We start from the raw sequence: 17,668 nt of genomic DNA on the forward strand, positions 1-17,668 counted from the left end.
ATGCAGCTATGCATATAGCTGTTGTTGTTGTGTTCCAAGTTCTATTCTAATACTTATCATCTCATTAAAAGTTGGGATTCCTCTATGTCTTTTCATGTGGGAATCCTCAGTAACTCTTGTAAGGCAGGTTTGGTAGTGGCAAGTTCCTTCAGTTTCTGAATGTTTGGAAAGATCCTTAATTCTTCCTCATATTTGAAGGATATTTTAGCAGGATACAGAATTTGTGATGAGAAATCTAATGAAAGCCTGATGGTTCTACCTTTGTATATAACTTTTTTTTTCCCCCTGGCAGCCTGCAATACTTTTTCTTTGTCTCTAGTTTTGGATAGTTTTACAATGATGTGTCTTGTTTTGGATTCAAGAATTTAAGTGTGTGTTCACCTTCTTGGATTTCTATATTTTGAACATTGCTAAAGTGTGGACAATTTTCTGCTAAAATTTCTTTGAATATGTTCTCTACTCCTCTCTCCCTCTCTTCTTCCTCAGGGATCCCAATAAATTGGATATTCCTCTTTCTGATGGAGTCTGCTTCATTTTTCCTAAACCTTTCCTCTCCAAGAGTTTTAAATTCATAGTGTGGTGGTTAATATTCTCTCCTCTACCTGATTAAGTTTACTTCTGAGGCCTCTTACCTCAACCTCAACTGCATTCAAAGTGTCCTTTAGGCCCTGCAGTTCTATTTGGAGTTTTTTTTTCTTCTGTACTTTGTAATTTTTTGGTAAAATGATTACTGAGTTCTCAAATCTTAACTTTAGTTTCTTGAATTGATTTCATAATGAGTTTTCTAAACTCTGTTTCCATATTTTTTTTTTCTAGATCTGTGCCTGTCTGGTCATTTGGGGTTTCTGTCATTGCTGTCTGTATATTTGTTTTTGCTTTTAGTGTTGCTTTTGTTGTTGTGCCAGTAGGAGGCGCTGTGGCCAAGGTGTTCAATTTCTCTGTTTATATATCTTGGTGGGGGGATGGGAGATATTATCCTGAGTCACCAGGCCAGGTCATTGTCCCTGATTTCAATATAGGGTCTCCCTGCTGCTGTTCCAGCCTCTGTGGGGCAATAATATTAGAAGCTCAAGAAATAGCAGTTGTAAATTGGTGAGCTTTATATATTTTTTTCTCTTTCTTTTTTTTTAATTTATAAAAAGGAAACATTGACAAAACCATGGGATAAGAGGGGTACAACTCTACACAATTCCCACCATCAGAACTCTGTATCCCCCCACACACACCTATGGACTTCTAATCTTTGACAAAGGAGCCCAGACTATTAAATGGGGAAAGCAGAGTCTCTTCAACGAATGGTGTTGGAAACAATGGGTTGAAACATGCAGAAGAATGAAACTGAACCACTGTATTTCGTCAAATACAAAAGTAAATTCCGAGTGGATCAAGGACTTGGATATTAGACCACAAACTATCAGATACTTAGAGGAAAATATTGGCAGAACTCTTTTCCGCATAAACTTTTTAAAAATATTTATTTATTTATTTCCTTTTTGTTGCCCTTGCTGTTTCCATTGTTGTTGTAGCTATTATTGTTGTTGATGTCATCATTGTTGGATAGGACAGAGAGAAATGGAGAGAGGAGGGGAAGACAGAGAGGGGGGAGAGAAAGACAGACACCTGCAGACCTGCTTCACCACTTGTGAAGCGACTCCCCTGTAGGTGGGGAGCCGGGGGCTCGAACTGGGATCCTTGAGCCAGTCCCTGCGCTTTGCGCCACGTGCGCTTAACCTGCTGCGCTACCGCCCGACTCCATTCCACATAAATTTTAAAGACATCTTCAATGAAACAAATTCAGTTACAAAGAAGACTAAGGCAAGTATAAACCTATGGCAAGTATAAACCTACATCAAATTAAAAAGCTTTTTCACAGCAAAAGAAACCACTACCCAAACCAAGAGACCCCTCACAGAATGGGAGAAGATCTTTACATGCCATACATCAGACAAGAGTTTAATAACCAAAATATAGAGAGAGCTTGCCAAACTCAACAAGACAACAAATAACCCCATCCAAAAATGGGGAGAGGACATGGACAGAATATTCACCACAGAAGAGATCCAAAAGGCCGAGAAACACATGAAAAAATGCTACAAGTCTCCGATTGTCAGAGAAATGCAAATAAAGACAACAATGAGATACCACTTCACTCCTGTGAGAATGTCATACATCAGAAAAGGTAACAGCAACAAATGCTGGAGAGGGTGTGGGGTCAAAGGAACCCTCCTGCACTGCTGGTGGGAATGTCAATTGGTCCAACCTCTGTGGAGAACAGGCTGGAGAACTCTCAGAAGGCTAGAAATGGACCTGCCTTATGATCCTGCAATTTCTCTCCTGGGGGTATATCCTAAGGAACCCAACACATCCATCCAAAAAGATCTGTGAACTCATATATTCTTAGCATCACAATTTGTAATAGCCAAAACCTGGAAGCAACCCAGGTGTCCAACAACAGATGAGTGGCTGAGCAAGTTGTGGTCTATATACACAAAGGAATACTACTCAGCTGTAAAAAATGGTGACGTCACCATTTTCAGCCAATCTTGGATGGACCTTGAAAAATTCATGTTAACTGAAATAAGTCAGAAACAGAAGGATGAATATGGGATGATCTCACTCTCAGGCAGAAGTTGAAAAAACAAGATCAGAAGAGAAAACACAAGTAGAACCTGAACTAGAATTGGCATATTTCACCAAAGTAAAAGACTCTGGGGTGGGTGGGTAGGGAGAATACAGATTCAAGAAGGATGATAGAGGACCTAGTGGTGGTTGTATTGTTATATGGGAAACTGGGGAATGTTATGCATGTACAAACTATTGTATTTACTGTTGAATGTAAAACATTAATTCCCCAATAAAAAAAAAAGAACTCTGTATCCCATCCCCTCCCCTGATAGCTTTCCTATTCTTTATCCCTCTGGGAGTATGGACCCACAGCCATTATGGGGTGCAGAAGGTGGAAGGTCTGGCTTCTGTAATTGCTTCTCCACTGAACATGGGTGTTGACAGGTCAATCCATACTTAAAAAAAAAAAAAAAACTAGTATAGTCATGGGCCCTTTGGAATATAATTGAAATAGGCCTACTAGCTATCTACAAAATGGAGACCCCCCAACTCTTCATCTGCACTATTCCAGTCTTTATGTTCATGATTAGTCAACAACTTGTTTAGCTTTATATGTTAACTCTCTTCTTAACAGTTCTTTGTTGCTTAAACTTATACCTGGAAGTGGTGTGCCTCAGTCATCAGTGTCCCAATTTAGTGCCAGCCATCCCTGAGCACTAGTTTTTAGTCCTAGGATGGAATACTCAACAACTATTGTGGTGCTCATTTCTACATTGAGTAACTGGGGTTTGTGTCTATATCCACAGTGGTTGCAAGTTGAGATTTCTATTTTCCTCCTACCACTGCCTATGTCATAATACTTTCACTTAGTACTCAGCTGGGTGTTATTATCTGGTGACCAAAGCTCTCATTTCTGAAGAGTCTTTACCACAAGCAGTTCTGTCCGGATTGGAACGTCATTTCTCTGGAACTTTTATTTCAGGACAGGAGAGTAATAAGAGTTATCCACAAAAGACATCCCATGGAGCCAGCCACCTGAAGCTCTCTTCTCTCTCTGAAGAGAGCTTCAGCTCCCTCTCTCTCTCTCTCTCTCTCTCTTTCTCCTTCTTTCCTCTCAATTTGTCTCTGCCTCTATCCTAAATAAAATAAAATAAAATAAAAATATAGCCCTTAAAAAAAGATACCCCATATTTTAGACATACTTGTCTCACAGAAACCTGAATTCTCTTGGTATCCAGGCTTAATCAACATGATAAGACTGTCTTTACCTGTGAGTTCACTGGCTTGAGGACCCTAATGTAGCCAAGTGACTGTGTCATGACAAAACAGGCATCCTTCAAGGTGAGCTGTCCTGATAACCCCAAGTTTGTTTCGATGAGCATTTGCATGGGACACAAATCTCTTCATACAGTGTGACTACTTGGAAGTTCATCCACGGATTTCTTCCCCAGGTCTCTTTGTTACCATTTTTCAATCCTGCAATCTTTATAAATCCCTGACTGTCCAATACCACTTTTTAAATTAGTGTCAAAGTAGCAATCATTTAAATATTATGTATGTTTCAGGTATACAGCATTTTAATTTGACATTTATACATCAAATTACATGATTCTTACAAAAAATAATTTCTATCTACCCAACTCGCTTTGATTAATCATTGTAGAACTGAACTTCTTACCACTTCTTCTTGGCAAAATGATATAAGGCACTCATATTCCCCTTAAAAGAATTCTGCCTTAAGGCCACTCTTCAGAACCACCCCAAGTGGGGTCAAAGAGGGTTCACTTTGGCCAGTTTTAAAGAGATTTCTGCAAGCCATGCATAATTATTTTCTGGTCCCCAATATTTTCTTTCTCAGGTAACTGGTTATAAGGAAACTTCTCATAGTTATACAGGTCCAGAGTGAAAAGGACAAGCAGCAGACATGAGAGTCACTTGACCATCCAGCTCATTACAGTCTAGAGTCTTCAAGCCCATAAAGATATTCACCAATTGAACCATCACCTAGAAACCATGTCCATTTGAAATTGGAGTGAAATATTCTGATTTTGGGTACTACTGGATATGTACGGAAAGACGGGTGCTGTCTTTGTTGATCTCACAGCAGCCTATGACACGGTCTGGCACCGTGGTCTCCTAGTCAAGATCTCAAGATGCCTGCCTCCATGGGTGGCCAACACTATATCGTTTCTTCTCCAAAACAGAAGATTCCGGGTGCATCTGGGTGACAAATCTAGCAGATGGAGACTTGTCTCAAGTGGCCTCCCCCAGGGCTCTGTTCTGGCTCCTACGCTATTTAATATTTACATCAATGACCTTCCAGAAACTTCTTCAAGGAAGTTCATCTATGACATCTGCTGTGCAACTCAGGCATCCAAGTTCGACATCCTCGAGGAAACACTCACGAAAGACATGTTTCTGATATCTGATTACTGTAAAAAATGGCGACTAATCCCTAGCACTGCAAAAACGGTATCATCTGTTTTCCATCTACACCATGCCTCGGCCTCGCGTGAGCTTAATGTGCAGCTTGGCGATACGAGAATCCGGCATGAAGCCCAGCCAGTCTATCTTGGCGTTACTCTCGATCGCACTCTGTCATTTCACAAATATCTCATAAAATCTGCAGCAAAGGTGGGCGCGAGGAATAACATCATTGCAAGACTGGTCAGCTCCTCATGGGGCGCGAGCACTTCCACACTACGATCATCATCTCTGGCATTATGCTATTCCACTGCAGAATACTGTGCCCCAGTATGGTTCCGTAGCCCCCATGTCCACTTGGTCGATTCCAAATTATATTCCTCCATGAGGATAATTTCAGGAACCATCCGTTCCACCCCGGTTCCACGGCTGCCAGTTCTTAGCAACATCGCCCCACCAGATATTCGTCGGGATGCGGCATCATCTAAGTTCATTTCCCACGTCTACGCTCGACCACACCTGCCAACGCTTGACGTCTCGTCACCCAGTCTGGTCCCCTATGCCTATGCCTACACTGAACTTCTCTCTTCCAGTCTCTTGGAAACAGAGTTGGCAGTCAGCTGAGGTAAAGAACAAACACCTCATCACAGACCCCTGCAAGCGTCAACCCGGCTTTGACCTAGCACGTTATGATTGGGCCCTCCTCAATCGCTATCGAACAGGCCATGGCCGGTGCGCTGCTACGTTCCATCGCTGGGGAGCCAGAGATGACCCGAATTGCTCCTGCGGCTACAGACAGACTATGACCCACATAGTCAACGACTGCCACCTCTCCAGATTCAAAGGAGGTCTCGAAACTTTACATCAGGCTCAACCTGATGCTGTTGACTGGCTACGGAAGAAGGGCAAACGCTAGAAGAACTGGATATGTATTAGCACTAAGTCATAAAACTATTAATAACCCAATTATCATAACCCCCTTTTATAACTGGTGGATCACAAGTTTGGGTCCCAAAAGTCTGGTCATTTTCCCTTCCCCAGGGCACAGTCACACTTGTAAATAGCTGCTGGTCCCTTTAAGAAAGGCTAGGAGGAAGAGTTCCACTAGATTTAAAAAGAGCCACATGGCCAGGTGAGGGCACATTGGATAAAGTGTTGGACTCAAGTATCATGCATGCAAAAATGATACTCTGGGTCTCTCTCAAAATCATATTAAAGAGCCACTATATATATATATATATATTTGGTTATGTAGCATTTCTTCTCAAATGTTTCTTAAGCCCATCTTTGCGCTTTGCGCCATGTGTGCTTAAGCCACTGCGCTACTGCCGGCTCCCTCAAATGTTTCTTATCATCCAAAGAGTTCTGAGTCTATGAACTGACCCAACTCTGGAAACTGGTAGAGAGAACACAGTTCTCTGTTGTGTTGAGATTTAGGTCGGATTTCTCTCACCAGACCTGGAGATTTTTGTTTATACATATCAAATAAGAGTTTAGAGTGGGGAGCCAGGCGGTGGTACAGCAGGTTAAGCACACATGGCGCGAAGAGCAAGGACCGGCTAAGGATCCCGGTTCAAATCCCCAGCTCCCCAGCTTCAGGGGGTTCGCTTCACAGGCGGTGAAGCAGGTCTGCAGGTGTCTTTCTCTCTCCTCTCTGTCTTACCCTCCTCTCTCCATTTCTCTCTGTCCTATCCAACAATAACGACAGCAATAACAACAATGACAATAAACAAGGGCAACAAAAGGGAAAATAAAAAAAGAGTTTAGAGTGTTACAGCTCTTTTAGAATATGTGTAGTAGGTCTTCCTGTCTCTACTGGAAGCACCCCCCCCCCAAGGGAAAAAAAGAGCTTAGCAGGTAACTCATCTATTTCAACTCTAAGAACAATACAACCAGTCAAAGAAAAAGCATTCTTCAGACTGGACTGTTATGAATGATGATCATCATATGCACTTTGTCCACCTTGGGATCCCATCATATCCCTGGATTTAGAAAGCTGATTTGATTCATTCTCTGCTGTGATCCCTGTTCTGCAGGGAATCGTCACTCTCCAGAGAAGCAGAGACTCCCCCTCATCAATGTATTTCTCAAAGTCTTGGTTATTGTGTCCTCTAGAGCAGGGGCTTAGTGAAGAGATGGGTGAACACATCATTTTTAAAAAATATTTTATTTATTTATTAGTGAGAAAGATGTGAGGAGAGAGAGAAAGAACCAGACATCACTCTGGTACATGTACTGCTGGGGATTGAACTCAGGACTTCATGCTTGAGAGTCCAGTGCTTTATCCACTGTGCCAACTCCTTCCTGGACCACTCATTTTTAAAAATCATTTAATGGCATAACTTCCTGTTCATTTACCTTTTATTATTTATCTATTTATTATATGAATGAGAACTTTTCATATACAATACAGAAAGAGACCATAGTGTCACTCTGATACATGGAATGTTGACAATCAAACTGGGAAGCTCAGGCATTTGAGTCCAGTGCTTATCAGTTGAGCTAAACTTTTGGGTATCTCCCTTATAGTATATCCAGCAAATTCTGAAATCATCTTTATTCAATATAAATCATATATTTTATTTCAGATTTTAATCTACCAATCAACAAAATTTTTAGAGATATGCCCAGCACTGCTGCACAGCTCTTGAGACTCTCCCCCTGTAGGTGGAGACAAAGAGGGTTGAACCAAGGTCCTTGTACAAGGTCATACATGCACTTAAGCAGGCATACCACCATTCAGCCCCCTAGATGGTTAATTTCATGTGTCAGCTTGACTGAGTTTTGGGATTTCCAGGTAACAGGTAATCAATTCATTATTTTTGGGTCTATGAGTGTGGTTTTGGAGGAGATTAACATTTGAGTAGGTGAACCAAGCAAAGCAGATATCTCTCTCTACCTGCATTAGCATGTAACATCATCCTAGTTTTTGAGGTCCCAACTAGAAAAAAGCAAAGGAAGAGCAAATTTTCTCTCTATGTGAGCTAAGACATCTATCTTTTCTTGCTCTCATATACTAGCACTCATGATTCTCAGGATTTTGAATTCAGATTTAGATTTATTCCACTAAAATCTCAGGTCTTTAGAACTGGACTGAGTAACCTCACTAGTTTACCTGGTTCTCCAGCTTGCAGATGGTGGAACTTCTTGGCTTCCATACCTGCATGAGCCAATTCCTATAATAAAAATCCTCTCTCAAAAGCCAACTACCAGATCGATTCACTTATATGTGGAATCTAGACAACCGATATACATGGATTTACAACACACAGACATACATACACACAAAGAAATAAAGGAATAAAGAGAAAACAAAAAAGACAGAAGCAAGCAAACTGTTTCTAAGACTTGTGAGATACATGGTGGTTATCCTCGGAAGGGGGGAAGGTAGGGACACAGAACTTTGGTGGTGGGTGTGGTGTGGAACTCTACACTGTGATCTTATAATCACATTAATCACAAATAGAATTTTTTTAAAAAAAACCTCTCTCTCTTTTTTTCTCTTCTCTCTCTCTTTTCTGTTTCTCTGAAGAACTCGAATACACAGTAACTCAACAGAACTTCTAGAACATGTGTCTAGTACACTCCTATCAATAAATTCAGTTAGACACATTATATTCCTTCTACCATGGTCCAACACCATTAGGGTCTATTCCTATATTGATAAAAATAGGAGCCATCTTGTAATTCCTTGTTGTGTCTGGTTGTAGATCTAGAAGCAACAAGAAGTAGAGAGTAGATCCTAAGAAAAATCACCTTATTCCTGCAATGATCATTCAGGTGAAGTCACTAAATATTCTCCAGGCATTGGAGGGAGAGTAATCTCAGGTGGAAAAAGTGGGATACTTCTGGCGGGAAAAAAAGGTTGGCAGACTGAGGTTAATGGTTCTCATCTCCATCAGATTGTACCCAAGTGTCTTCATCCTAGTTTTTAGGGTTCCACTTCTTTTTTTCTTAAACAGTTTTTATTTATTATTGGATAGAGACGGAGAGATATTGAGAGGGCTGGGGGAGATAGGGAGATAGAGAGATACCTCTAGACCTGCTTCACCACTCATGAAGCTTTCCCCCTACAGGTGGAGCCCAGGGGCATGAACCTGGGTCCTTGAACACTGTAGTGTATGTGCTTAACCAGCTGTGTCACCGCCTGGCTGCAGGGTTCCACTTCTTCGCAATCAGTACTCTTGACCTTTAAGATGAGAACTTCCAGGGTGTGGATTGAGTTAATACTGTCATTTAGCCATTCATAAGAATAGACTTTGAGTTTGGTTTTCAGAAATCCCAAGCTATAGCTCTAAGATACAAGGGTTCATAAAATCAGGGAAGGTGAAAATGTTTTCTGGATCTTGTTTCAATTTTTGATCCAGGTCATATTTAAAACACTGAACTTGTCATCATTTCCTCCAAAATTTCCGGTGCTCTAAGAAGCAACAAATTCACCCCCCATAGTCCTTAGGCCTTTTATTTCCACTGAATGTTCACTGGTAGTAGCTACTGAGTCAAAGTCTTTGACTCCAGAGGTGTGTTTTGTTCTGTGTGTAGAGTTATAATGTTCTGTTTTGGTGTGTGTGTGTGTGTGTGTGTGTGTGTGTGTGTGTGTGTCTGGTTTTTGTTGTTTTGTTTTGTTTTGTTTTGTTTTGTTTTACCAGAGAACTGCACAGTTCTGGATTATGGTCATATGGGGGTGGGGTTTGAACCTGGAACTCTGGAACCTTAGGCATGAAAGTCTTTTATTTATTTATTTTTTATTTCTTTATTGGGGGATTAATGTTTTACAGTTGACAGTAAATACTATAGTTTGTACATGTGTAACATCTTTCATTTTCCATACAACAATACAACCCCCACTAGGTCTTTTGTCATCCTGTTCCAGGACCTGAACTCTCCCCACCCACCCAGCCCAGAGTCTTTTACTTTTGTGCAATGCACCAATTCCAGTCGAAGTCTGCTTAATGTTTTCTCTTCTGATCCTGTTTTTCAATTTCAGGCATGAAAGTCTTTTTATAACTTTTTTCTGTTTCTTCCACCCTGACACCACTGGTCTTAAACTGATAATTTAATGGTGCTTCCCCAGCACATGTCAAAGACTACCTGCAGTGTCCCTTTACTCTGAAAAACAGTACCCTATTTGCTTCTAAATCCACCCAAAGTGGGAAACAATGCCAGATTCCCATCCTTAAGGATCTGCTCCCTTGGAAACATCAGCACTACCAATAACTATGTCATTAAAGTTTTGGTCAGAGAAGCAAAGCCACTGTGAGTGCTATGGGATATGGATTTATTGCAGGGATTAAGCCTGACACAACTGTGGCTGGAGCTAGGGAAGCGAAAGGTCCAGCAGGAGAATTTTGGGGCCAGGACAGTCACTAAGCAATATGCCTGAAGTTTTGATTGAAGTGGAATCTAATGAGCTAACCACATAAAACCACTTGAATGGAACCACAAAGCAGGACTTAGGAAGAGGTTTATGGGATGCTATTGCCTAAGAGTAGCTGCCTCCTCCATTAGTCCACTAAGTTATCTCCTGCTGGATCTGGAACTGTTCCTGGTGAAAAGAAAGATGAGCATGCTGTGGAGCAGAGGACAGTTTGGAACCCCCTGAGTCCCTTAGCATCTGTCCATCGGCATACACACACACACACACACCACCACCACCACCACCACCACCACCACCACCACCACCACCACCACCATCACCACTACCATCACCATCACTGCTCCCAGCATCAGAGAATAAAGACATCTGCCTCACTTCCACTTTTTGATTCTTTTAGTCAGTTCTATCGGGAAAGGGTAGTCTAGAGAAGTGTTCATGGTTTAATCAATTAACAACAGAACATTCCTGCACAAGGGATGTAGTGAGTCCCAAGCTCATAAATTCATGTTGTAATTTTAGTGATCAGTTGAGACTGTTCAACTCAAACACCAAATAGGCTGGAGAGAATCTGATTGGCTTAACTGATCCAAGGGCTATGACCAAGGGGCATAAGACATGTGGTTAGAAATGGCTGGGTGCCCTCCCCCAGGAAGCCAGGGGCTATTCTCAGGGGAAAGAGTTAATAATGTACAACATACAGCTGAGCACACTTGGCTGAGCTCACATGTTGCCATCCAGTGCAGACACAAGAGGGGACACAGGAAAACAAAGCTTATTACATCCACAGGCTCTTAAGGACAAACAGCAGGTGGTCTCACTCATAAAGTCGGACTTAAGAAACAAAGTAAGGAAAACACAAGGGAGAAGTTAATAAATAGTGCTTTCTTCTAGCAAGTCCCAGGACACAAAGGAAGGTAGGAGTGGGAAGGGATTGGGAGAGTGTTGGAGGTCCAGCGCTCCATGGTGGAGGGGGATGGCAGCTTGGTGGTGGCTGAGCTGTGTGAACACCTATTTTGGACTGATATGAAAATGTACCCCTGTGAGGACAAGTCTTAGAAACTAACATATTCTATGTCTACGGCCATACCACCCTGAACACGCCCGATCTCGTCTGATCTCAGAAGCTAAACAGGGTCGGGCCTGGTTAGTACTTGGATGGGAGAAATTAATATATTCTCAATAAAGCCATGTTTTAAAAAAGAGACAACATCACTGCACTTGGACACAAGAGGAGCACCAGAAAGTGGGCTAGTCTTAGTAGATGGGGAGTCCAGAGAGAAGGCGAGGGCCTGTGGCCAAGCATCTTTGTCGAGGGATCAGGATGGGGACACAGAGAAGGCAAACTGGAATTTCTCTGATCATTTACCTGCTTACTGGCTTTTCATTGATACTTTTGAAGGTCACAGCCAGGAGCAAGTGGGAAGGAAAACTTGTGGCAGACACCAACCCCTATCATTCTGGTGTATCTGTTCACCTGGTAGTGCTTGCATTCTATTTTTTTATTTTATCATCATCATTATTGTTATTATTATTGTGGTGGTGGGGTTGGAGAATGTTAAGGTAGCCAGAAAATGTCAGCAAATGTTGGAGAAAGGGTTGTAGGGAGAATGTAAAAGAGAGGGAGAGGCAGGAAGGACTGATTAGATATAGTGACAAGCACTGGGAGATGACCCAGAATCTTCTTTTTATCTCCTCTGTCCTTCCTTGCCTTCAATTGTCTCTGCCTTTTCTTTCCTTCCCTCCCTCCTTCCCATTTCTTTCTTTTTTCCTTCCTTCCTCCCTCCCTCCACTCTTTTCTTCCCTCCTCCCTTCCTCCCTTCCTTCCTATATCCTTCTTTCCTTCTTCCCTGATCCCCTCTCCTGGAGGGATGAGGTAGCTGGGGCAGTGTGTGGCTCAGTGGTTAGCCGTTATATATTACTGGTCACATATTTTACACTCGGCAGCATGAAAAAAGGGCATAAAACTGCAATTAAATGTCTGAACTGTTGCTATTTTGGAAATTAAAACAGCCTGCATTATCCTCAGTGCAACTTCGATTACTGACTCAGAGCTGAGGAGCAGTTATTCCCACCACTTTAACCGACTTCTTTCCCATAAAAACCCGTTGTTAATGAGTCCCCGGGGACCTCTGAAAATAACAAGATCTGTAATAAAGAAATTAATAACATGCAGAGCAGGCCACAGCTAAAAAGCTTTTTAGAATGCATTAATGGTTCTGTTCTGAATGAAGAATACTTGCACCCAAATACCTCCTGTCTGATTTCCAGTTGGCGTGTGTGTATATGGGGGTTGGGGGGGTCTGCAGGCAGGCAGTAGTTCCCAGTGCAGGGAGGGAGAGTTGGAGAGAGCTGGACGTCTCCTGGTGTTGGCCCTTCTGCAGACTTCAGAGCTTAGGCAATTCCTCAACCCTGCCTCCTCCTCTCTGCTCCCTCCAGTCTTCCTTCCTGCCTCTCTGTCTTATCCTCTCCTATCATTTCTCTCTCTCTGTCTCCTTTCTCCTTTGTTCCCTCCATGCCTTCAAGCCACGTTCTCTCTCTGGTGCTGCTTCTCTGCTCATGTTCCCCTGTTTCTCACTGTCTTCTGTCTCTCACCTAGTTTTTCTGTTTTCTCTTTTTTTAGGTTAGAACTTTATCCTTCCTCAGTTTTCTTTCTCCAATTAAAGACTTCTTTTGACTTTATACACTCCCTTATCTAACTTACTGTCTGTCCCCTGTCAATAATCTACTAGTCATCTATCTTTACCTTTATTCCTCTTTGTCAGTCACCATCTTAGTCTCTCTTTCATGAAATTTGTCTCCGGCTCCCTGTCACTCTGCTCCCTGCCTCTTCTAGTTCCCCAGGTTTGTACCTCTCAAATTCCCTACACCCTCTACACGAACCTAAAACTCTGTGTCCTTTTATCCACCTGACAAAAGTTTGGAATGGTCCTGAAGGGTCTTCATTTGGAAATTTAGTGGTCACTAAGATAACACAGCTGTGTGACTGCTATGTGAACTGGAAGATTGTGGGATTTGCAAGCCTGAGGCTCCCAATTCCATACCCCCTGCTGCATAGATTGGGGTGGTGCTCTGGCTTCTCTTTCATGTGAAATTCTCTACCGTATATGAAATAGACAAACGAAAGCATCTTTAAATTGCAGTTGCATAGACTGAGTTGTGGTAAACATAGTAGAGAATACATGTTACACTGCACAAGGACCCAGGTTTAAGCCTCCAGCTCCCACCTGCAGGGGGAAGCTTCACAAGCAGAAAAGCAGTGCTACAAGCATCCTCTTTTTCTTCCCCTCCCTCTCTTTCTTTCTTTTCTTTACCAGAGCACTGATCAGTTAAGCTTATAGTGGTGCAGGGGAATTGAACCTGAGACTTCAGAACTTCAAGTATGAATGTTTCTTTGCATATCCATTATGCTATCTACCCTTGCATCTCTCCCCTTCTCTATCTCCCCTTTTCTTTCTTGATTTCTCTACCTATGTTTAGTAAATAAATAATTAAAATATAAATGCTTTTGCCTACAAAGGGTCAGGTCCCCTAGAATAATTTTTTTCCAGGGACCAAGTGGTAGTGCACCAAGTTAAAAGCACATAGTACGGGAGTCGAGTGGTAGTGCAGAGGGTTAAGCACAGGTGGTGTAAAATGCAAGGACCGGCATAAGAATCCCGGTTCGAGCCCCTGGATCCCCACCTGCAGGGGAGTCGCTTCACAGGCGGTGAAGCAGGTCTGCAGGTGTCTATCTTTCTCTCCGCCTCTCTTGTCTTCCCTCCTCTCTCCATTTCTCTCTGTCCTATCCAACAAAGATGACATCAATAACAACAGCAGTAACTACAACAATAAAACAACAAGGGCAACAAAAGGGAATAAATAAATAAATAAATATTTTTTAAAAAGCACAAGGACCAGCTCAAGGATCCCAGTTCCAGCCCCCAGCTCCCCACCCGCAGGGGGGGGGGTCACTTCACAAGCAGTGAAGCAGGTCTGCAGCTGCCTATCTTTCTCTCACCCTCTGTCTTCCTCTCCTCTCTCAGTTCCTCTCTGTCCTATGCAACAACAACATAAATGGAAAAAAGATAGCCTCCAGGAGCAGTGGATTCATGGTACAGGCACCAAACCCCAGTGATAACACCGGAAGATATATATATATATATATATATATATATATATATATATATATATATATATATAATTTTTCCCCTCTCCATATTTCCTCCTTCCATCCCCTTTCCATTTTCCATTTTTAGAGGCCTGTGGACAGACTTAAGAGAAAAAGGCAATTCTTCACATTTTTCCCACCCCTCATATTGAGTAGAAAAGCTCTAGAATCAGATGAATTACTTTCCAATTTGATTCCCTCACTTCCTCACTGACTGCAGGACCTTGAGTTACTAAAACTCAGAGCCTCAGTCTCTTCATCTGTAAAATGGGAAGATGATTAGGAAAGCAGGAAGCTGTGCCCATTTTCACAGTGAACCATGACAGAATCATTGGAAAACAGAAAAATAAGATGGCAGAACTCTCTCACAAATGATTCTTTTGCAGCTCTTCCCATCAAGAGTTGCAGCTATTTACCTGTCTCTTGAGTCTTGTCTGGCCCTGTGACTTACTGTGACCAATAGAATGCAGTGGAGTGGCAATATACTGGTTCTGAGCCTGGCCTTCACTCTCAGCTATCACCATAGCAAGCAATAACATTTCCTGCTATATGATCTGTTATTGCCTTAAGAACATGGCAGGGCTAACCTGCTGGAGGTGAGGCCAATAGAGACAGAGACCAGCTATTCCAGCAGAAGCTTCTGAAACCAGCCAGCTCCCAGCCAACAAGGCAGCTGATTGCAGATTCATAAAGGAGCCCAACCCAGAGTAGCTGAGCCAGACCCACTGAACCACTGGCTCATGAGTCACATGACTCGGTGATTCATTCATTCACTTTACCATCAGAACCCCTTCTAAATATACAGGTGGGGGGAGTCAAGTGGTAGTGCAGAGGGTTAAGCACACACACAGCACAAAACGCAAGGACCAGTGTAAGGATCCCGGTTTGAGCCCCCAGCTCCCCACATGCAAGGGAGTCGCTTCACAGGAGGTGAAGCAGGTCTGTAGGTGTCTTTCTCTCCCCCTCTCTGTCTTCCCCTCCTCTCTCCATTTCTCTCTGCCCTATCCAACAACAACGACATCAACAACAGTAATAACTAAAACAACAAGGGCAACAAAAGGGAAAATAAATAAATAAATGAATTAATTAATAAAAAATAAAATAAATATACAGGTGGGTAGTGTCAAATAAATTTACAGAGTTATGAAACAGGTCTCTGGGGCATTTCCATCATACAAGACTGAAACTCTTTACCCAGTAAATAACAACTCTTGCCCCCTGCCTCAAACCCCAGCACACACAACTCTGCTCTCAATCGATTTAACTTCTCTTAGTAGTTTGGATACGTGGAATGGTATAATACTTGTCTTTTTGTTTCTGACTTACTTCCATTAGTAGTTTCACTTCATTGTCATTTATTCTAATGTCCACAATGTTCACCAAGTCTTGAACCATTAACTGGGGATACTGTACTACTCAGCAAAAGTAACTAAGGAACAAGCTTTTCTTCATAATTACCACACATACTTGTCTTATGTTGATAGATCAAACTTCTTTTTTACTTTGTCTTAATAGGTTTGAAAGCCACACATTCAACATCAGTTATTTTTAATGGTTATAATTAAGGGATGCCCTTAAATTGCTGATACCCATTATTAAACACTTTTCATAAACTGTATAAAGTTAACCAGAAACTATGGTTTCACCTAAAAATAACTTTAAAAGTTTTTTCTAGCTTATACACACACACATACACACACACACAATTTAGCATTGCGTTATGGTACCAGATTGCTATTGAAAATCTTTTTTTCACTATGACTAGTTGTCAGAAATTCCCAATGTGTTGCCTAAGTATTGCTGTATAAAGCCTATGACTTCTTTCTGGCTTATTTTTCCATCTTCTAAAAATATTTTATTATATTTCATTTGAGAGAGAGGCAAAGAGAAAGATTAGAGCACTGCTCGCTCAGTTCTGGCTTATGGTGGTGCTGAGGACTGAACCTGGGACTTGGGAACTTTAGACGTGAGAGTCTTTTGCATAAACATTAACACTTTATTTATTTTTTCATTGCCACCAGTGTTATTATGGGGGCTCAGTGTCTATGTGATGAATCCAGCACTCCTAAACAACATTTTGTTTTTGATAGACAGAGAGAAATACAGAGAACTGTAGAAGATGAATTCCAATAAGAAGGAAAAGTAGGGCTGGGGAGACAGCATGCTTTCTGCTTTCTTGTGTATTTGACACATCTTTCTTTTATTTTGGCAATTGAAAGATGGATTCAAATTCTATTGTCATCGTTATTTCAAGTCACATAAAGACATTTCAACACTTTCTTGCATCCAGTAAAACTGATGGGAAATCTGATATCCATTTTGTTCTTATTTCTTTGTAGGTAATTTCTCTCTGTTGGATGGAATGATTTTCTTATTTCTTTTCATCACCAAGGCCTCACTATTCTGGGTCAACTTTTACAGATATAAAGAAACTGGGAGACAGGGCAGATGAGGGAGAGACACCACAGCACCAAAACTCACCCCAGTGAGTTTACTATAGTACTCACATGTGGTGTACTGGAGATTTGAACCTGTGTCACATGTGTAACAGGGCAGGCATCCTCCCAGTTAAGCTATCTCACCAGCCCTATTTAAAAAATTATATTAGTGATTTAATATTGATTTATAAAATTATGACAGGGGTATAACTCCGCACTGTCCCCACCACCACAGTGCTGTGTCCCCATTCCCTCCACTGGAAACTGCAGTAGTTCTCCCAAGGTCACAGATATGGGTTGACTATTATTTCTATAACTATCTATATTTTTATATTTTGCCCATTTTTTATAGTTCTGCCTTCTCTTCCGTTTTTAAAGTTTTTTTTTTAATTTTTTTTTCCTCCGGGGTATCACTGGGGCTTGGTGCAAGCAATACGTATAGGCTGCTTCTGGAGGCCATTCCCCCTCCCCATTTTTGTTGCCCTTGTTGTGGTTATTATTGCTATAGCTGTTGTTGTTGAATTAGACAGAGAGAAATTGAGAGAGGAGGGGAAGACAGAGAGAAGGAGAAAAAGATAGACACCTGAAGACCTGCTTCACCGCTTGCAGGTGGGGAACTGGGGGTTGGAACCCGGATCCTTACGCTGGTCCTTGTGCTTGGCGCCACCTGCGCTTAACCTGCTGCATTACCTCCCAGCCTCCTTTTATAAAGTTTTA

The 17,668-nt window shown here is 41.9% G+C and overlaps 1 non-coding gene across 1 annotated transcript; it reads left to right on the forward strand.

Annotated features, from left to right (window-relative positions):
• Nucleotides 1-6,755: 6,755 nt before the first annotated feature.
• LOC132541093 (U7 small nuclear RNA) lies at nucleotides 6,756-6,818 on the forward strand. Its single transcript, XR_009552270.1, has one exon. It is a non-coding gene; the product is annotated as a U7 small nuclear RNA (small nuclear RNA).
• The last annotated feature ends 10,850 nt before the right edge of the window (nucleotides 6,819-17,668 follow it).

This window comes from Erinaceus europaeus, chromosome 10, assembly GCF_950295315.1.
Source record: "Erinaceus europaeus chromosome 10, mEriEur2.1, whole genome shotgun sequence".
Classification (NCBI taxonomy): domain Eukaryota; kingdom Metazoa; phylum Chordata; class Mammalia; order Eulipotyphla; family Erinaceidae; genus Erinaceus; species Erinaceus europaeus.